Here is a 20,843-nt window from a genome sequence, read left to right on the forward strand (position 1 = left end):
GGGGGCGGGGTCGGGCCGCGCAGCGTGTGACGCCGGCCGCCGCGGAGCTGGGGATTAATGGGAAAAGTTTTGGCAGGCTTCGGAGGATTCTGCGGAGCCTGCGGGACGGCAGCGGCGGCGCGGGAGGCAGTCAGAACAGGTCAGTCCGGGTCGCGGGAAGCGGTTAGGCAAGCAGCGGAAGGAGGCAGCGGGCCCAGGCTGAGGCGGCCAGCGGGACCGGGACGCGAGGCCCGGAGGGGAGTTGGGTTGGGGGAACGGCTGGGGTCCGAAGGTTGAGCCGCTGCGGCTTCCTGATGGTCCGGACCCGGCCGGTGCGCCCTGATTTGTTGCTCTCCTGGCGCCCGCGCGCCCCCAGCCTTTTGGTCCCCCATCACGGAGCCTGAACCGCGAGCCTCCCCAACCCGACTCTGTGCCCCCTCTTGGGCCTAGTGGCTCCGTCTCGTCCCCCTTCTGTGTTCTGAGAGCCGGGTCTAAGGTTCGGAGTCCTTTCCCATCCCCTACCGTTGCCTAAGACCTCTTCCTTCATCCCTTCCCTGGTGTCTTCAAATCCATTGCCCTCTCTACGCAGGGTCGCCTTGGGGATCTTCTCTGTCCCTCTCGGTATTTTTCTCTTCTGCCTTCGTCCTCCTAGCCTTGCCTTCTCAGTCTGCTCTCTTTTCCCATTCCTGTCCCCTTCCTTCCCCCATTGCCTGGCTCCCCTCAGGATTACTTATCCCCATCATCTTCGCGGTGTTATTAGGCTTTTGCAGCCCCATGCTAGCAATCCCTGTCTACCTAAGCCCCTTTTACGCTGGCTACCCTCAGATGCCCTGTTTTTTGCCTGTCTCTCTAATGTCCTTCTTATTAGCCTTGTCTCCTGCATTCCTGTCCCCTACCTCCCAGTTACTTTCCTCTACTTCAGGGAGACGCATTAGCTCTATGTGCTGCTCTGTTTTTCCCTTGACTTGCTGCTGAGATACCCTCAGGGTGGGGTGGGGTCGGTCAGCCCCTGATTGCTGTAAGGGGCTGAAGGTCTGAGGTAAGTAGCAGGCAGGTCTGTGTGGGAGAATGTTTACTGGGTGTTGCATCAGGGAAGATGTCCAATTTGTAGACCATCCTTCTAATCTCAGTTTTAATACTTCCCCTTTATGGGTCTGTTGACTTCCAGGAACCGCTGAGAGACCAGCCGCTGAGTTGGGTGTGTGCCAGGGTTAGCTGGAGGCCTCATCCAACTCTTTTCCCCTTCCAGGAAACAGGGCTCCGCGTCTTTCCACTCTGGATGTACCCAAGCACAGTTACACCATGATACTGCAGATTATCTGTGCCCTCACTCCCACCCTTCTCCCTGTGCCCCATCCCAAAGAGCTAAGAGCAGTTGTGCCCCAGAGAATGCCTTAACCTTTTTCCTCTGTACTGTCTCCAAGACATTTATTTTTCTTGCTCGAGTTTTGAAATAGATTTTCAGCCCGATAGCCCTGGGGGCTGGCAGGCGGCTGTCCCATTTGTTATTGGTCACCTGAACTAGCTTCTGATTTTCACTCGTGCATCTCTGACCTACTGAATGTGAGGGCCTCTGATGTCAGTTGCTGAGCAGATTCTCTTGAAGGTTCTTCTTCCTCCATTTTCCTTGAGAGCTTAATTTCCTGTAGACCCAAGAGGGAGGCAGACCTTAAGTTCTGTTCCCTTCGCCCTGCCAGGTGGATATCTACCTGGGGAGGTGGTGGGGCTGTATTGGTTAGAGGGGGTCAGGAATTTGAGTTGCTTCCAGCCACAGAGATATAATCTATGGGCCTAGAGAGCCCACCACCTCTGTGTGTCTGGGTGTTTAACCTTCTTGTCTGGCAGAAAGTTCTTTTCAGGTGCTTTCAAGTTGAGCTCCTTTATTTGGCATGGTCCCCCGGAGAGATCTTTAGGAAATAACATATCCTCTGTTTCTGCCCAATCTGATCTTGGAGGATTCTGAAAGCATATGACCTGTTCTCACATTCAGAAATGAAGGCCTATTGTTTCACCTGGCTCTGGGTTTCTAGGTCTCCTCTTTTGAGGATCGTGCTCTGTCTGTCTTTGAGCCAGAACTGGACCCAGACAGAATTGGCCACCTTCAAAAGCTGCGGTGGAGAGCCAAGTGAACCAGCTTCGACCAGACTCTGAGGTTTTGGAATTCTCTTGTGCATTGACCCTTTTCTGTGAAAGGACTAGAATTGTGGACGGCTGAGCCAGTGCCCTCTCCGCTGGCCCCTGAGCCCCTTCCTGAGCAGTGCTCATGTGGGATTGGGGCATAATGGACCAGAAGCGGTGGCCTTCTTCCTGTAAAAACATCCCTCCAGGCTTTGAATGGGTCATTCTAATAGAGGTGAGGTTGTGTGTTTGGCAGTAAGTTAGTCCAGTCTCTGGCTCCCAAGGACTTGACCTGGCTCTTTGAGAGGTTTGCTACACTGCTTAGCCATTAGTGGTACTCTCCACCCAGGCAGCAGGTGAGACGGGTTTGAGAAAAAGGCAAGCCCGGTCCTTATGCCACAGCCTGGGCACCAGCAGCTCTAGCTGGATAAATTCCTGCAATTTGTCCACTCTCTGGCCTTTGTGGATGATCAGGATGATAAGTTCCCAAGTTCCCGTTCAGTGATTTTTTTTTTTTTTTTTTTTTACAGAGTTTGGGCCAGCCTTCTCTGTTTTTCAAAGGTGTAGGTAGACAGTTCCCTGACGTTATTCTACAGAGGCTGCAGCTTGTCAGCTCCTTAGTTTAACAGACTGATCTTTTGTTTGGCTGCCTTTCTTCTTGCCTCTGTGCTGCTGTTTTCCTTCTTTAGTGTGTGCCTCTACCTGTGGTCCCTCAGATCTCTTCCCAAAGAGCCTGGTAGAGGATAGGTGGTGTTGTACACTGGCCCAGGAAGCAAGCAGGCTTCTGCTTTGGGCAGAGCACAGCCATTCTGGCCATTGTGCAAGCTGTCCTGGGGGCTTGCAGATCCTGATGTGTCCTGGGCTGCTGCAGCCTCGCTCTCCCAGGAGGAGTTGGACCTGTGGCTTCTGAAGACTTCAGCTGAATAGCTCGTCACCGAGGCCCACCTCCCAGGGTGTCCCTGCTGCCTGGGAAACTCGATTGCAGGGCCCTCCTGTAGTGCCTGAGTAGGGCCTGGAAGTGCTGGGAGCTGCCCCACTGCCCTGCACTGTCCACACTGGGCTCACTTACTTCTTTCCTCCCTGGCCTTTCTATGGGCCTGGTCTGTCCTACCAGGCTCTGGCTTGTGTCAGGTCAGAAGTTCTGTGTGTGAGGATGCCCTGCCCTGTGCCATGTTGTCCCAGATTGCACAGTGGCTGCCTGTTCGCGGTTTGAAATCCCGAGCATTTTTCTGTGCCTTTGGATCCAGGGGGAGGAGCCAGCGACAGCTGGGTTTCACTGTGCCCGAGGAGAGCCAGGCACTTGCTTGAGCCTGGCAGGGAAGAGGTGGCCTCTTGCGTCAGGTTTCAGACATGTGGGGCTTCTTCCTTCTTCAGATGGCTCCCGGCTGATGATTGGGGTGTGACTGTAGTCCTGGTTCCACTGGGCTTTGGTCAAGGACTCGAGCATGACTCAGGGTGTCTCCATTTATGAGCTGCTACCTGTGGGGGATGTTGGGCTCCAGATCCTTCCTCAGGTTGCCAGCTCCTTCTGCCCCACCCTGGTAAAATCAGCAAAGCCGGTGTCTGCTTACTTGGAAATGAGCAGACTACTTCCAGGATTGGGAAATATTTGCTGACTCAGGCTCAGAATAACAACATCTCAGGTGTGTGTGTGTGTGTGTGTGTGTGTGTGAGAGAGAGAGAGAGAGAGAGATCGAGAGAGATCGCGTGCGCACTAGCTTTCGCTGCTTGAGTTCAAGCGCCTAGTGTTTAATTATAAAATAAAGCGGCTCTTCTGACCCCTGGTGCCTCTCCGCTGATGACGTTGGGTTTCTTTCTATCCTGCAGCATTGTGTGGTGTTTTGGGCATGCACGCTGCACTCACGCAGTGGCTTCTGTTCACCGACAGATGAGGACAGATGCACCAAAGAGGTAATCCCATTTTCCTTGCACAAGGACCTCTGACAACCAACTGACACATCCCAGATTTAGGATCCAGGCCCCAAAGATGAAATAATTCCACCAGGCTGAGTTCCCAGACCCCAGGTGTCTATTATAACGTTTGGTACTCATTGTTTACACATAGTGGGCATTTATTAAATAATTATTAAAGGTCTGTGGCTTATGTAGTTTTGGGGGGGAGCACTGGATTTTTCACCTTTACACCCACTAAAAAATAAACTCCACAAGGGCAGGGACTTACTTTGTTTCCTGTTGTGTCTAGGACTGCCTTGCACCGAGGCGATGCTAAATAAATATTTGTTGAATGAATCAGTGTACAAACTTTTCTTCTCTGTGTGGGTGACAGGCCACAAAGATGGTGTCTGTCATTCTCCTTCATTTATGGAACAGACATTTTTGAGTGTCTGCTATGTGCCAGGCACAGTACTAGACACTTGGGGGATGTTGGTAGTAAAAACAAAAAAAACAATAAAACAAATTCAGTCCCCGTCTGATGGGTTTGCAGTTTGCCAGGATATGCGAGAGCCGGGCGTTAAGAAACACAACTGTTTTCTTCCATCCCTGCTAGTGTAGCAGGTCTGCACAGTGCTCCGGACTGTTGCCCTGTTTGTTCTCAGGATGCCTGGCAGATTTTATAAACTCTCGGAAGGGGAGCTCCAGGGAACTCGATGTCATTGTCCCAACTATTTGGGAGGCTGGGCTGTGGTGAGGGCCCTGCGGGGGGCCAGGGGAAACATGGGCTCCCATCGGATTTGCTGTAATCTCTGAAGTTCAGTGGTTCTAGCAGCTGTTTTTGAGCTTCACTTCCCTTTCTCTGCCTTTAACACCCTGTGGGTTTTCCCGTCACCAGACAGGGTGCCGAGCCCATATGTCTGTCAGTCTGTGGGGGTCAGGTTGTTTGTGGATGTTGCAGGAAGGCCTCAGGCGGGGGCCCCTCCTGTTGTCAAACCCACACCAAGTCCTTTCCTCCAAAGGAAATGTGAATGAGGAAGAAGGGGGGTTTGGGAGACTTGTGAGGTTCCCTGAGAGGGGATGAGGTAGAACTTCCCCCCATGCAGAGAGAGTGCTGAGTTCATTGTTTTGTTGTTTGTGTCAGCAGCGGCTAGTCACAGTGGCAGCTATCAGGCATGTCCAGGGATCACTTGTCCAGTGTATCCCTTAGCTCTGAGCTCCCAGTCCCAGCTAGAAGTTTTCTTTGTTAGTTTCTTCTGGTGGAAGGTGAGGCTGTCCCATTTTTCAGTGCTAATCTCAAAAAACTGGTTTGGTTGTTACCTTCGTCTTTCCCATCTGAGGCACTTTTGTGGGTCAGGTGCTGTGACCGTTCGTTTCAGACATGGTCCTTGGCTGCTCCCATCCCCCAAGTGTGTGGGATCTAGCTGGGGAGAGAAGACATGTGCACAAAAAGATTTTGAGCGGCTCCTGGGTGGGTCAGTTGGTTAAGCATTCAACTCTTGATCTTGGCTCAGGTCATGATCTCATGGTTTATGAAATCAAGCCCTGTGTTGGGCTCTGTGCTGACTGTATAGAGCCTACTTGGGATTCTGTCTCTCCTTCTCTCTACCCCTTCCTACCCCTTATTTCTCAAAATAAATAAACTTAAAAATCTGTCAAATACTCAAATCTAATTTATAATTTGTTATTCTTGGGGCGCCTGGGTGGCTCAGTGAGTTAAGCATCCAATTTTGGCTCATGTCATGATCTCATGGTTCATGAGTTCAAGCGCCATGTTGGGGTCTGTGCTGACAGCTCAGAACCTAGAACCTGCTTCGGATTCTGTGTGTGTCTCTCTCTGCACCTTCCCTACTCACGCTCGGTCTCTCTCTGTCTCAAAAATAAACATTAAAAAATTTATAATTATAACTTGTTACTTTTTCATTCAAGTAAAGTTGTATCATGAAAAAATGGCTAGTTTAGCTTGCAGCTCAGTTTCACAGTTTCTTCTTGAGATAACCATGAAACTGTTTTGTTACAAAGAATATTTAAAAGATATGTACTTAAAAGTCAAAAGACATGTAATGAAGTCAGTGTCTATTGTCTCATTTAGGACATTCTTTTTTTTTTAATTGTTTTATTTTAGAGAGTGGGGGAGAGAGGGGGAGAACCCTAAGGAGCCTCTACATTCAGCATGGAGACTGACATGGGGCTTGATCCCACAACTGGGATTATGACCTGAGCCGAAATCAAGAGTCAGATGCTCAACCGACTGGAGCCACCCAGGTGTCCCTCATTTAGGACATTCTTAGGGGAAATTGATAATTTATGATCTTTTATTGTTCTCTGAGTTGACCGGCTCATCTGGGCAGTTCTTAGTTGGGATATATTGCTTTGGTCAAATGGAGGCTGGGGGAGGAGTCATTTGAAAGCTCAGCTGGGCTGGACATCCACATTGGCTCCCGTACATGGCTGGCACTAGGTGCTTGCTGCTGACTAGAGTGCCTGCTTGTGGCCTCTGCATGTGATGTGGTCTTCTCCTAGCACGATGGCTAGATTCTGTACAGAAACATCCCAAGAGTGAGCATACGGAGAGATCCAGGGATAAAGGGCAAGGTTTCTTGTGACCTAGCCTTGGAAGTAACAGTGTCAATTCCTTTGTCTTTTCCTGGTCTCGGGACCAGTTCAGATGCAGAGGACTGCACAAGGGTATGAACACCAAGAGGCCTGGTTCACTGGGAGGGAGAGAGGGCTCCTTGGAGACTGGCTACTGCTTCTTTTATAGCATTCTTTACATGAGGTAGCCTGGCCTGTATATATGAGTAATACTTCCAGGAGAAAAGTGCATCTTCTCACGATTTCCATTCCTGGAAACTACTTTTAGGAAATTCCTAGTTGGTTGGGAGAGATCATTGAATGCTAGGGAAAAGAATTTGCACTCTTTTTTTGCAGTTGGTAGCCATTGATGGTTTTGGAGCAAGGAATGATTATAATAATGCCTTAAAGGTGGGTTGAATGGAGAAAGAGTGGAGGTAGAGAGGTCAGGTAGGAGACTACTCCAGTGGTCTGTGTGTGAGGAAATTCTTCCTCATACTAAATCTGAGTTCCTCTGGGTTTAATTTCAATCTTTCAGCCACACAGATGGCTAGAGGAACCCCTTCCCCTTACTTATTTGGGGATGTTGATATACGGAAGAGATTAAAAGGTTCACAAATGGTAAGAAGGCATCTCGAGTTAGGTTTTATTGTCAAGGCATATTAAAAAGTTAATACGAGAAACATTAAAAAAAAAGAAAAAAGTTAATAGAAGAAAAAAAGAAAAAACAGTTAATAAAAGAACAAAATAAAGCTTTGTGTAGCGCCACTAACAGTGTTTCAGATACATCTCTGTTTTGCTGTCATGGACTATGAGGGGCAAGGAGAAGAATGAGAGGCAGAAAGAGGGGGACAAATTAGAGATGGATAGGGAGAGGGAAGAGAAGGGGTCAAAGGGGGAAACCGCAAAAAGTTTGGAGGGGGTCGAGATGGAGGAACCACTCCAGATTGAGGGTGCAGAGTGGGCCAAGAGCCTGGCTCCTTCTGTGCTTCCTGGGGGGCCCTGGCCTCAGGGTGCAGACACCTCATGCCCTTGTCCAGTCTCTGTAGCATTTCTGTTTGAGAAGAGACCGTAGGACGAGCTGGAGTGGATTTGGTGTTGGACGGACCCGAGGGCCGTTCGGCTCCGGTACCCTGGGCTGAGACCTGATGACTGAAACGAACCTCAGGCTGTGCTGAGGTCCCGAGCGGCCTTTCTCCCGAGTGGGGCTCTGAGGTGGTGAGCTCAGGAAGAAATGCCCGTCTGAAACAGTGCCTTCCCTGAGTGACAGGCTGTGGCCCCGGGGGCCCAGCCTCAGCACGGGGAGTCAGCAGGTGCTGTTAAACTGTTGGTGTTCTGGCCAGTGCGTTGGGACACCCCCTTTTCTCCCCCCGCCGCCTCGAGTCCAGTCTGCAGAGCCTGACTTCAGCCTTGCTGTCACCTCAGCAGCTCTCCTGAGACCATTACCAAGTTTTCACAGCTAATAGTGACATACCTTTGAAAGAGTTCCCTCAGGAGGAAGATGCTGAAGGGAGCGGCTCCCGGTGTTCTGGGAAAGCCGCTTCTTGCCTAAGGTCGTTCTGTGCCTTCACTTGTATCTGCTGTAATGTTTGTTTTATCACTGCTTTCGGCACTTGCCCATCCGAGAGTTGTCATCTCAGAGGACACTATGCCAACAGCAGTGCAGGCCAACTCTGCTCTCCCAATAGGCGGCGTCAGCCAAGCAGGCCACCCTACAGATACAGCACCCACTCTCCTCAGAAAGAGGCCATTCTGGGGCGCCTGGGTGGCTCAGTTGGTTAAGCATCCGGCTTCGGCTCAGGTCACGATCTCATGGTTCGTAGGTTCAAGCCCCGCGTCGGACTCTGTGCTGACAACTAGCTCAGAGCCTGGAGCCTGCTTCGGATTCAGTGGCTTCCTCTCTCTCTGTCCCTTCCCTGCTCACACTCTGTCTCTAAAAAATAAATAAAAACCATAAAAAATTAAAAAAAAAAAAAGAAGAAACAGGCTGTCCCTCCATTTACCAGAACCCAGAGCTTTCCCTGTCATCCTCTTTTCCAAACAAGCAAACATGTGTCCCTTCCTCAGTTTCCCTTAATTGCTTCAAACACTACCTTGTTCCTAACTCTTGCTTTACTTTCTTTGCCTTTGATTCCATTTCCTTTAGCACCAGGTTTCTTAGCCCCAGACATTTTGGGCTGGGTAATTCTTTTATTGTTTGATTGATTGATGGAGAAAGAGTGTGTGTGTGTGTGTGTGTGTGTGTGTGTGTGTGTGTGCGCGTGCGTGCGTGCGTGCGTGTGTGTGCGCAAGCAGGGGAGAGGCAGAGAGAATCCCAAGCAGGTTCTGCACTGTCAGCACAGAGCCAGATGCAAAGCTTGAGCTCACAAACCATGAGATCCTGACCTAAGCTGAAACCAAGACTTAACCACCAGAGCTGCCCAGGCACCGCCAGGCTGGGTAATTCTTTATCGAGTGGGCTGTGTATTGTAGGATGTTTAGCATCATCCGTGGCATCTACCCCACTAGATGTCAATAGCACCTCTTCCTACCAGTCGTGAAAACCAAGAATGTCTCCAAGCATTGCCACGTATCTAAGGGGCAGAATCACTCCTGGTTGAGAGTCACTGCTGTATCACTTCGCCCACTAAATATTTCTGGCTAGCTGAGTCCACTGGTGAACAGCACATCATTGAAACCAGTACAGTAAGCATGTAGTTCTCACCATTGGAAATGTATCCTTCTCAGTCATGTCACCGGACCGTTGAGGACTTTGGGGAACAGTCAAATAATTGACAATGAGCAGCATCTTCCAACCAAGTAAGAAGCCATATGGTGTCTACATAACAGAGGGACAGTGTCCAAGGTGTAAAGCAACCTCCGGAAGTGGTGGTGGTTCTTGTGTTTTGCTTTTCCAAGTCTTTTGGTGTCTGGGCCAAAGCCACCTTCCTGTAGGTGCCAGAGGTACCGTGCAGGATACAGTTGGTAATGTTGTAGCATGTTGCCTGTCATTAACCTGTCCTTTCCTGGTGTCAAACACTCCCAGCTGATCTGGTGCTCTGATCACAGCAGCGTTCCTCTCCAAAGCCACATGGGTCCTTGGAACCCTCTACCCTCGGCAGTTCTCACGAGAGAAGGCTTACCTGCCACCCCTGATTTGAGCTTGTCTATCTGGTCCAGCGCTAGAAGCTGGAGAAGGCAAGGAAGCAGATGCTCCCCCTAGAATCCCTGGCACATGGCCTTGCCAATAGCTAGACTTTGGAGTGAAACTAATTCTGGACTTTCATCTCCAGAGCTGTAAGAGAAAAACATGTTTTAAGCCACCAAGCTTGTAGTAATTTGTGACCGCGGCAGTAGGAAGCTACCTATAGGGCTCATTTCCCTCCAGGCACAGCTGGTGACTTGGCTGGTCCTCATTCTTACTTTAAGGCAATCTTAGAGCATCCCTTTTACAGCAGTCCAAGATTCTAGGTCCTGCCTTTTCCCAGACTAATATTTGAAATGATGTGCTCTTTAAGGGAAAGGGAGTTCTTAGGAATAGGAGAAGGCCCTCTCTCTCTGACCCTCCCCTGCCTGCACTCTCTCTCTCTCTCTCTCTCAGAAACAAATAAACATTAAAAATAAAAAAAAAAGCAGGAAAGAAGTAGTAGCACCTTTATTTATTTAAATCTTTATTTGTTTTTAAGAGAGGGAGAGAGAGAGAGAGAGTATGAGCAGGGGAGGAACACAGAGAGAGGGAGACACAGAATCTGAAGCAAGCTCCAGGCTCTGAGCTGTCAGTACATAGCCCGGCATGGGGCTCAAGCTCACAAACTGCGAGATCATGACCTGAGCCGAAGTTGGATGCTAAACCGACTGAGCTACCCAGGTGCCCCAGTAGTAGCACTTTTAAATAGAGGGCTTGAGGAAGGCCTCACTGAGAAGGTAATCTTAAGGCCCAGAGAGGAGAGTGAGCCTCTGTATGTATCTTCTGTATGGGAAGAATCTTATGAGTGAGGGAAGGCAAATGCAAAGGCCCTGAGGTGGGAACATGGCTGAGTGTTTGAGGAGTAGTCAGGAGGCCACTGTAGCTGGAATGGAGTGAGGGGAGAAGAGAATAGTAGGTGTGGTCAAAGATGTGACTGGCACAACAGATCACAGTTGATCTGGAAGTACTGTAAAATCTCTTACTTCTCCTGGCCCTTAGCCTCTTCCTTTCTTTTCTCCTCACTCCACCCCTCGGTCTTTATGCCTGCATTCCTCAGTTCCTCTCCATAGAATATGTCACATCATACCTCGGGCATATCAGCAGGTCAGCTTAAATAGTTAACTTAAAATGTTAGAAGAGGGGGAAAAGCATTCTCCTCTTTCTGAATAATAAAAGCAGGTCCACCGTCAGCAGTGATGTGGAGCTGTGTTCCTGGAGATGTGGGCTGGCCACTCTGCTCTCTGCAGGCAGTCCTGGGGTGGTTTTGGGGGTTCTCACTTCAGTCACCCTCCTCCTCAGCCCCATGAGGACCTCCAGAGCCCCCAAACCTGCTGCTGCTTTGCATTCCACTCCTCCCAGGCGACTTCGCGTGGCTCCCACAGCTGCCCACCAGCCCACCCTCTCCCTGCTTTCCTCCAGGAACAGCACCACAGCCTGCCTTCTCCCCCACTCCTCAACCAGGTGGCTGGCAGGCTCCTGGGAGAAGAGAACAAAGCGTGGAAGCTGGTGTCACTGCACACTGATGGTCACCACTTAGGTTCTCAGCAGCCACAGGCCTGCCCTCACCCTGTCTCTCGGAGTCCCTCACTCTCCCTTTCCTGGGAGTGGCCTTTCCAAACCTTGGGACAATGCCTCCTCTAGGTCCTCATGGTGTGGCTGGGGTTTCTGAGAGTCAGATCCCTAGAGGTCAAGTAAGCCCAGCTTGAAAAGTCATACTGTTCCCATATAGTGACCCCATGACACTTCCAGTGCTCTGGCAACTTTCCAGAATGACAGTCCGTCAGTAGTTCATGGTACTTCATTGTCATTTAGGGGTTGGTTCCAGATTGTCCCTATAGATTATGTCTTCTATGCCTGTGTCTCTGATTTTATAGTCCGAGGTGACATGTCCCAGAACCTGCTTTAAATAATGACATCAAATTGATTGTTACTGTCTCCCAAATGAAAATCAATAGATGAATACGTTCCCCAACTATAGAATACATCCAATCAAAGTTATATTATTCCAGTCTTGTTCTTATTGTTATAGTGTATGATTTCTAGGACGTTTCTTTTTTTGGCATCTTAATACCTCAGTGTATTTACATCTACTTACAATTTGACTTTCATATCCTTACAGCATTTCACCTTGGAGAAAAATATTTTATCCATTTTCTAGCCTATTTCCTGACCTAGGAGGCTTCTCTGCACCCAGGCCAAGGCCTGTCTCCATTCCCTGCAAGCCTAGGGTGGCCTTGTCTTCTCATGTACAACCAGGACCATCAGTTTTTTATTTCCTTTTGTACCCCCAGCAGCCCAGAATGCCTTTTCTGAGCTGGTTCCAGCGCTGTCGGAGTGTCCGCCTGAATGCTGCTTTCCCTCTGTGGGCTGCAGCCTGAAGCTTGCCTCCTTTCTGCCCTCTCCTTCCACTGTGAGAAAGAACTGACCCATCCATCTGATGTTCTCAATGAATCAGAGACCTTGTTGAGTCGCCAGGGAGCAGCCTACAATGCCCAGTCACGTCCTCGGTCCTGATGCGTGTTCATTAGCCATGTTCAAAGATCATCTCCCCCAGAAATTGGCTCCTTGACAGGCCAAGTGTCTTGTGCAGAGATGCTCACCAAGCGCTTGTCAGACAGAAGAGTGTCTGGATGGCCAGCCCAAGTGGCTTGCTTCCTAAAGTGGCCCTCGTGCTAACCTACACCAGCGCCCTGTCGGGGCAGGCATTTCGTGGGGCAGCAGTCAGACATCTATGGAAGGAAACTTAAGGACCCCTTTCCTGGGTGCCTGGGTGGCTCAATGGGTTAAGCATCTGGCTTTGGCTCAGGTCATGATCTCACGGTTTGTGGGTTCGAGGCCCACGTTGGGCTCTGTGCTGACAGCTAGCCCAGAGCATGAAGCCTGCTTTGGATTCTGTATCTCCCTCTCTCTCTGACCCTCTCCTGCTCGCACTGTCTCTCTCTGTCTCTCAAAAATAAATAAGAAAACATAAATTTTTTTTTTTTAAAAAGGGGGCTCCTTTCCTAGTTACTGCTCTCCCCTGTGGCTGAAGCTCGGTGAGAGGCAGCTGAGGTTGTTGGTTTTGGCAGTCTTTACCATTTGCCTCCTTCTTTCCACGTCCTCCACCGGGGGTCTGATGAGACTGCTTTCTCACACCCCTGTCTCAGCACCTACCGTGCTATATTATGGTGGAGTTACTGCCTGCGTTCTGGGCTCTGATACCTGATTGTGAGTTTTTTTGAGACCGGGGCTTACCTGTGTCTAATGGCCTTTCCATTTCAGCCGAAGTCAGTAGCTACCCAGGAGCCAAGCAAGTTGCGGCTCTCAGGGGTTGAAGGCCACTGTGCTAGTCACGTCCTGTGCATCACCTTGTTGAATCCACACAACCTGAGAGCTAGGAATCATTACACCGCTTTTACAGATGAGGATGTGGAGGCTCAGACTGGTCAAGAAAGTTGCCTAAAGCCACACAACTAATAAGTGACAGAGCCAAGACTGGAACCCAAGTGTGTGAAGCCGTGTCTTTGATCTCCACACAGCAGGGCTTCTCCACAGAGACGGCGGCGGGTTGAATCTAATTCCACACCACAGTGTGGAAGGTGCCTGTTTGACTGGCCAGACTGGTATTGACTTCCAAGAACACTCCCTGCTTTTGAGCACAGCCGAGTGTCTTGTGGGTCACTGAGCAGAACCAGGCGTTGGCCGCTTTCAGAGCCCCCTTTAAAGTCTCGTTCCAGGTCCGTGGGAAGAGGAGGCCCCGAGAATGGCTGTGCTTAGTGCCTCCCTGGATCTGCTTCTAGGCGGTGAGCAGCCTCTTAGAATCAGAAGAAATATGAAGACAGCTGGTGGGCCAGGCGTGTAGAGTGGAAGGGGCTTGTAGGAGAAAAAAAACCAATCTCTGATCTGAGTGATCAGTCTGCCTGTTTTCAGTCATGTGAAGGGAGAGAAGAAAGGGAGGGTGGCCCAGGTGTGCACCTATGGAAAGAAGAATGGAGGGGAAGTTGCCTTTATTCAGATTCTCCCTTGGGCCAGATGGCCTGCCGTGGACGAGCTCACTCTCCTTTATACCAGTCTACCAGAGGGAGGCATTGGTGTCCATTTAACAGATGAGGCTGTGCGGGACCATAGAGCTTAAAGGGCCCACTCAGGTAACACATTTGACAAATGACGGAGTTGAGGTTTAAGCCCCTTGGGCCTCCTGTCCTTCTCAGTTCAGTGACTGCTTTTCCTGCTCATTCATGTCCCCTTGGCCTGGGCTTTGCAGGCACTTGTGAATGCGCGCAGACGTCCACCGGCAGGCTGTAAGCAGAGGCTGAAGCAGAATTAGGGCTCTGGGTACCTGTCCTACTCAGCTGCTTACTTCCTACCTAGACCAGCAGGACACTGGGCTCAAACCAGCGGGGCCTTATGTTTTTCCCCTTTCTTGTACCTTGCCATCCTTGGTTTATTTTTAGGGAGCTATTTTTATTTCTGCTCCCACTTCCTGGCTGGAGGCAGGGGTTGGGGTGCAGGGAAGGCTTTGGGAATCAGGAGAAACAGGCCTAAGTGGCATCTCAGCAGTGTCCTTGGCTGGGCTCTGGGGACTATGCCCACCTGCCTGCCTTGATGGCCCCTCCTCAGGCCAGCTGTAGGCCCCGGGGATCTTGGACAGAGGGACAGTGGCACTCCTCATTTCTTTGTCTCCTCAGAAGGGAAGGAACTTTCCCCTGAAGCAGAACAGGAAGTAGCATGTGGCACTCTTCATATTTTTAGCTCACTGGCTCTTTCTGAGGATAAGGACTTTGAGAGAATTGGGGGTACTGGTTGAGAGCCAGAATATGTGGGACTGAGTTCTGGCATATTCTAGCAGCTTTGGGCAAGTTGCTTTATGCCTTCCTGGCTTCTTCATCTGTAACATGAGGGAGATAACTGTGAATCCTACCCTCAGGGCTGACTTGAGGATTAAAAGAGCGCCTCTGGTTGATGTTATTCACTGAGTGTTGATTGTTTTATTGTTAGCATACCTCTGGACTCTAGGCGTCTAGCGCCTTGGGCATCACTTGGGATTGGATGCCCACACATGTTTTTTGGTGAATAGAACTTCAAGACTATTTATTTTCCTGTTTTCTTCAGAATGTTGGCTGGAGTGGGTGTTGACTCTAGTCAGTGATTGGCCTGCAGGAGCCCAGAGTAATTCCCACCGCAGCTTCCTGCAGCCCACCCCCTCCAGCCCTTACTGAGCCTTGGATGAGACGGCCAGGTGAAGGGAGGAGTCTTCCAGTAGCCCCCAGCCCCATTTTTACTTTTGGGTCTTTCTGAAGCTCTGGCTTTCGGTTGTGAGCTCTGGAGGGGTAGGGGCCTGGATCCCATGGGTGCAGACACAACCAGGTGGAGCTGGGTGCTTGGCCCAAGGTTTTGAAGGAGGGGTTTGCCACTGGCAAGCCATTTAGCTGGTAACCATGAAAGGTAATTCTTTGGAAATTTATACTTGGGGGCCTGGAAATTAATCAGGTACCACCAGTGGCCAGTGTAATGGAATTTGGAAAGCAGTCCTTTTTAGGATGTGGAGCTGGCACTCAGGCATAAGCGTTTCCGTGTGTGGTTTTTAATGATCTTAAAATGTTTTAATTATATAAATAATGCTTATAATAGACAATTAGAAAATACTTAAGTCATGGGGATGGAATGGGCAGCATGCATTATTATAGTCAATAACATTGTGTTACAAATTTGAAGGTTGGTGAGAAAGTAAATCTTAAAGTTCTCATCACAGAGGAAAAAAATTTAACTTTGTATGGTGACAGATGGCAACTAGACTTATAGTGGAGATTTGCGATGGGTGCAAATTTCTAATCATTATGTTGTACACCTGAAACTAATGTATGTCGGTAATACTTCAATAAAACAAAAATACAGCTAAGCACTGAGAATGAAATAAAAGTCATACGTAGTCACACTGTCCATGAGTGACTGTTGTAAAGTTTAGCCTATGTTCAGATTTTACTATGACTTTGTGTACTTATTTTTTTCTTTCAAAAATGGGATATTATTTAACATTCAGTTTTGTGACTTGCCTTTTCAGTTTTTCAGGTGGCTTCTTTTTCTTTTTTACTTTTTTTAGTGTTTTATTTTTGAGAGAGAGAGAGAGAGATGAGACAGAGTGTTAGTGGGAGAGGGGCAGAGACAGAGGGAGACCCGGAATCCAAACAGGCACCAGGCTCTGAGCTGTCAGCACAGAGCCAGATATGAGGCTCGAACTCACAAACTGTGAGATCATGACCTGAGTCGAGGTAGGACACTTAACCAACTGAGCCACCCAGGCACCCCGAGAAGGAAATAGGTCTTGATGAAAGATGCTCCTTCACCTAGGCCCTGGTCTTTCCATGATCTTGTGCCTGGTCTGCTTTCTCCACCTGGCAGTGCCCAGGCCAGGTGGTTTGGCAGGTGTGGCGTGCCTGGCCCTGCTGGCACCTGTGTGTCAGCAGCTGCTCCAGGACACCTCCCTGGGCAGTAGGGAGGGATCTGAGCATAGTCGTCAGGCATAGGGAAGATGTTCCCAGCACCCTCCACAACTCAGAGCCAGGAAGAAAATTGAACATGGGGTGTTCTGGGAGGAATAAGCTCTGCCTTCCCTTTACTTCTAACAGAATAAAATGAGATCTCTGGCACTAGGCGAGGAAAAGCCCTACCAGAGCCCTGAGGGGGAGTGAGACTTGGCATCTCAGCTTTTTTTCTGGGCCACTCTGGTTTGCACACAGGCTGATGTTGCATAGTGAGGCCAGCAATTCATGATTATGAACAGGATGACTTCTATAAGCTATGTGTTCCTATGGGCCTGATTGGATCAAACTTGTTTTCCTGCGGATCCCAGGCTTGGCGCAACCTGGCCACAGAGCAGGGTAGCTTCCTGAACATCCCCTCAAGCGTGCCCCGCTCCTCTCCCTTCCTCCACCCCTGAGCTATAATTAAGTTCCTATGTGAAACCGAATCCCTCAGCTGACACACGCTTGTAACTGCAGTCCTGGTCATTGGGCAGCGCGTCTGGGGTGACTTCTGGGGCTGTCTCAGCCTCTTAGCCTCCAGACGGTCTTGGGTAGATCTGTGGGAGGTGGAGACTTGCCAGGTCAGGGGTGGGTCTAAAGAGGCAGGGGCAGGTCTTAGCCAAGAGTCCAAAAGTGGGAAGTCAGAAGCGATGAAAGGCTGGAGGAGACGACAGGCTGCCTTGCAGGGTTAGAGGGCACGGACAGGGACGAGCTTTTCAATCCCTGAGCCCCAAGGCAGAACGTGAGCAGTTTTATTTTACATTGTATATATTTCTTTAGCATTAAAAACTTTTTTGGGGGCACCTGGGTGGCTCAGTCGGTTAAGCCTCCAACTTGGGCTCAGGTCAGATCTCACATTCGTGGGTTCAAGCCCCGCGTCAGGCTCTGTGCTGACAGTTAGCTCAGAGCCTGGAGGCTGCTTCTGGTTCTGTGTCTCCTTCTCTCTCTGCCCCTCCCCCTCTCATGCTCTGTCTCTCTCTGTATCAAAAATAAATAAAACATTTTTTAAAAAATATTTAAAAAAAACAACTTTTTTGTGTGTGTATTCATTTTTGAGAGACAGAGCACGAGTAGGGGTGGGGCAGACACACACACACACACACACACACACACACACACACACACACACACACTTCAAAGCAGGCTCCATCCAGGCTCTGAGCTGTCAGCATAGAGCCCAACGTAGGGCTCAAACCTACGAACTGCCAGATACAGTCTGAGCCAAAGTTGGACACTCAGCCGAATGAGCCACCCAGGCACCCCATATTTCTCTAGCACTTTAAAATTGAGATTTACTTCACATAACATAAAACTCATTACTTTAAAGTATGCACATCAGGGAGTTTGGTGTGTTTTCTCTGTTTGGTGACCTCTAATTCCAGAACATTAGCATCACCCCCAAAACAAACCCTGTACCTATGAGTAGTTAGTCCCCAGTACCTTCTCCCCTCCTTCCCCTCAGCCCCTGGCAACCACTAACCTGTCCTTCTCCTTGGATTTCCCTAATTTGGACATTTCATATAAATGTAGTCACACAGTGTGTGGCCTTTCGTGTCTGTCTTTCATTCAGCACAATATTGTCCAGGTTCATCAGTGCGCTTGCTATATCTAAGTAGTGTGCAGCGGTTCTTCGTTCCTATTTATGGTCGAGTAGCATTCTGCCTTATGGGAAATACCATGTTTTGTTTATCCTCTCAGCTGCTGATGGACACTTGGGTCGTTTCCATATGGTGGCTGCTGTGAACATTCGTTTACAGGCTTTTGTGTGGACATATGCTTTAAGTTCTTTTGGGGAAATACCCAGGGATGGAGTTGCTGGGTCATATGCCAACTGTGACATTTTGAGGAACTTCCCAAGTGGCTGCAGAGTGCCCTCACTCATTTACTTATGTTTACTGGCTCTCTATTTTTTTTAAGTTTATTCACTTATTTTTGAGAGAAAGAGGAGCAGAGAGAGATGGAGAGAATCCCAAGCAGGCTCTGCACTGTCAGCGCACAGCCCAATACAGGGCTTGAACTCACTAACTGTGAGATCATGACCTAAGCCAAACTCAAGAGTTGGATGCTTAACCGACTAGGTCACCCAGGCACCCTGTATTGGCTCTTTATTTTTAATTGTAAAATATATGCAACGTAAAATTTACTATTTTAACCATTTTTTATGCTTGATCTTAGCCAAAAGGCCAAGAAGCGATAACCATTTTTTAAAGGTACAGTTCAGTGGCATGGAGTATATTCACATTGTCATACAACCACCACCGCCATGCATTTCCAGACTTTTTTTTTCATCTTGCTAAAATGAAACTTAGTAAATAACCCACCCACCCCCTCCCACCCGCCTGTCTGCCCCCAGCCCTGGCAACCACTGTTCTACTTTCTGTCTCTATGCATTTGACTACTCTCAGTGGGTCACGGGTGGGATCATCCAGTACTTTTTCTTTTGTGACGAGCTTGTCACTCAACATAATGTCTTCATAATGTTCATCCATGTTGTTGATTATGACAGTTTTCTTTTTTAGTAAAAGGTGAAAAATTTATGCGATCTGAAGAGAAACCAGAGTATTGACAGTTTTCTTTTTTAAGAAAATTTTTTTAACATTTATTTTTCAGAGACAGAGCATGAACTGGGGAGGGGCAGAGAGAGAGGGAGACACAGAATCTGAAGCAGGCTCCATGCTCTGAGCTGGCAGCACAGAGCCTGATGCGGGGCTCGAACTCATGGACCACAAGATCATGACCTGAGCCAAAGTCAGAGCCTTAACCGACTGAGCCACCCAGGTGCCCCAACAATTTCCTTTTTTAAGGCTGGATAATATTCCACTGTGTGTGTAGAATCCATGCATACCTCATTTTATTGTGTTCCACTTTATTGTGCTTTGGAGATACTGCATTTTTTTTAATAAGTGAAAGTCTGTGGCAACCCAGCGCAAAGCAAGTTTCTCAGCACCATTTTTCCAACAGCGTTTGCTCACATCATGTCTTTGTGTCTCATTTTGGTAATAATTGCAATATTTTAAACTTTAAGCTTTCTCATTTTGTATTTGCTTTGGTGATTTGTATGATCATTCTGACTGGCTGAAAGTTCAGGTGATGGTTAGCATTTTATAGTGATAACGTATTTTGTAATGGAGGTATGTACCTTTTTAAAGACATAATGCTGTTAGGCACTTAATAGTTCATAGCATAGTATGTATGAGCATAACTTATTTGTCCTGGGAAACCAAGGAGCATATGCCTCACTTCATTGTGATATGTGCTCTGGTGCAGCGGTCTGGAGCTGAACTTGCAGTATCTGTTAGATATGCCTGTAGCACATTTTGTTGATCCATTCATCTGTTGATGATCTGTTCATCCATAGCTTTCACCTTCCGGCTACTGTAGATGTGCTGCTATAAATATGCATGTAAAATACCTGTTTACGTCCCTGGTTTCAGTGTTTTGGGGTATGTACCCAGAAGTAGAATTGCTGGATCATATACTGATTTTATTTTTAATTTTTTTCAAGGAAGCACCATACTGCTTTCCATAGTGGCTGCACTATTTTGCATTCTCAGCGAGTTCCCATGCCCTCACTCTTGATCGACAACTTGACTGACCATAGATTCCTTAGAATTTTTAGGTCAGTGCTCCATGTTTTACCATGAATGATGAAGTTAATTGGATTCTAGGTACTTTGTAAGTAAGTAATCTGTTTGGTTTTTTTTTCCCTCTATGAAAGACGTAAGGATTTTCTTTATTCTTGGAGTTCAGGCATGTCACCAGGATATATAGCTAAGTATTTGTTTTCTTTCCTCAATTCCTGCAGGGTCCTAATTGTTGAGAAGTCTTTCAGATGTTTTCTACTATTTGTTTTCCTTCAATGTCTCTATCCTCTGCTTCTGGGACTCTTAATTGACTTTGGACTTTTGGACTTCTTGGTACAGTTCCAGTGTGTAGAATATACAGTTGATTTTTCAAAAAGGATAATTGACATGCAGTATTAGTGTTGTATTAGTTTCAGCGATTCTCTATATATGTTACAAAGTAGTCACCACATTAAGTGTCATCACCATCTGTCACCATACGAATATTGTTACAATATTATTGACTGTATTCCCTGTGTAGTACCTTATATCCTTGTGTCTTATTCATTTTATAACTGGAAGTTTGTACCTCAGCACCTATTTCATCCCCCCCCAACACTTAAGTTGTTTCTGTGTCTTGGGTATTGTACATAATGCTGGGATAAACATAGGGGTATGTATGTCTTTTCAAATTAGTATTTTACTTTCTTTGGATAGATACCGAGAGGTAGAATTGCTGGATCATATAGTTGTTCTATTTTAAATTTCTTGAGGAACCTCCATACTGTCTTCCATGGTGGCTGTACCAAGTTACATTTCCACCAACCGTGCACTAGGGTTCCCTTTCCTCCACACCCTTGCTGATACTTATTTCTTGTCTTTCTGGTAATAGCCATGATATCTCATTGTGGTTTTGATTTGCATTTCCCTGATGCTTTGACATTGAGTGTCTTTTCATGTGCCTGTTGGCCATCTGTATGTCTTTTGAAAAATGTCTGTTCAGGTCCTCTGCTCAGTTTTTAATCAGATTAGTGGGTTTTTTCTTTTTTC

At 48.2% G+C, this 20,843-nt stretch overlaps 1 protein-coding gene across 3 annotated transcripts in view; it reads left to right on the top strand.

Annotated features, from left to right (window-relative positions):
• PPARD (peroxisome proliferator activated receptor delta) overlaps window positions 1–20,843 on the top strand; it is an 85,180-nt gene continuing 64,337 nt past the window's right edge. For all 3 annotated transcript variants that reach the window (XR_003910607.1, XR_003910606.1, XM_029944143.1), the window contains exons 1-2: window positions 1–139; window positions 3,925–4,008. The gene's annotated coding sequence lies outside the window, so the exon portion shown is untranslated. The remainder of the gene's footprint in view (window positions 140–3,924; window positions 4,009–20,843) is intronic.

Source organism: Suricata suricatta, chromosome 7 (genome assembly GCF_006229205.1).
Source record: "Suricata suricatta isolate VVHF042 chromosome 7, meerkat_22Aug2017_6uvM2_HiC, whole genome shotgun sequence".
NCBI classification, from domain to species: Eukaryota; Metazoa; Chordata; class Mammalia; order Carnivora; family Herpestidae; genus Suricata; species Suricata suricatta.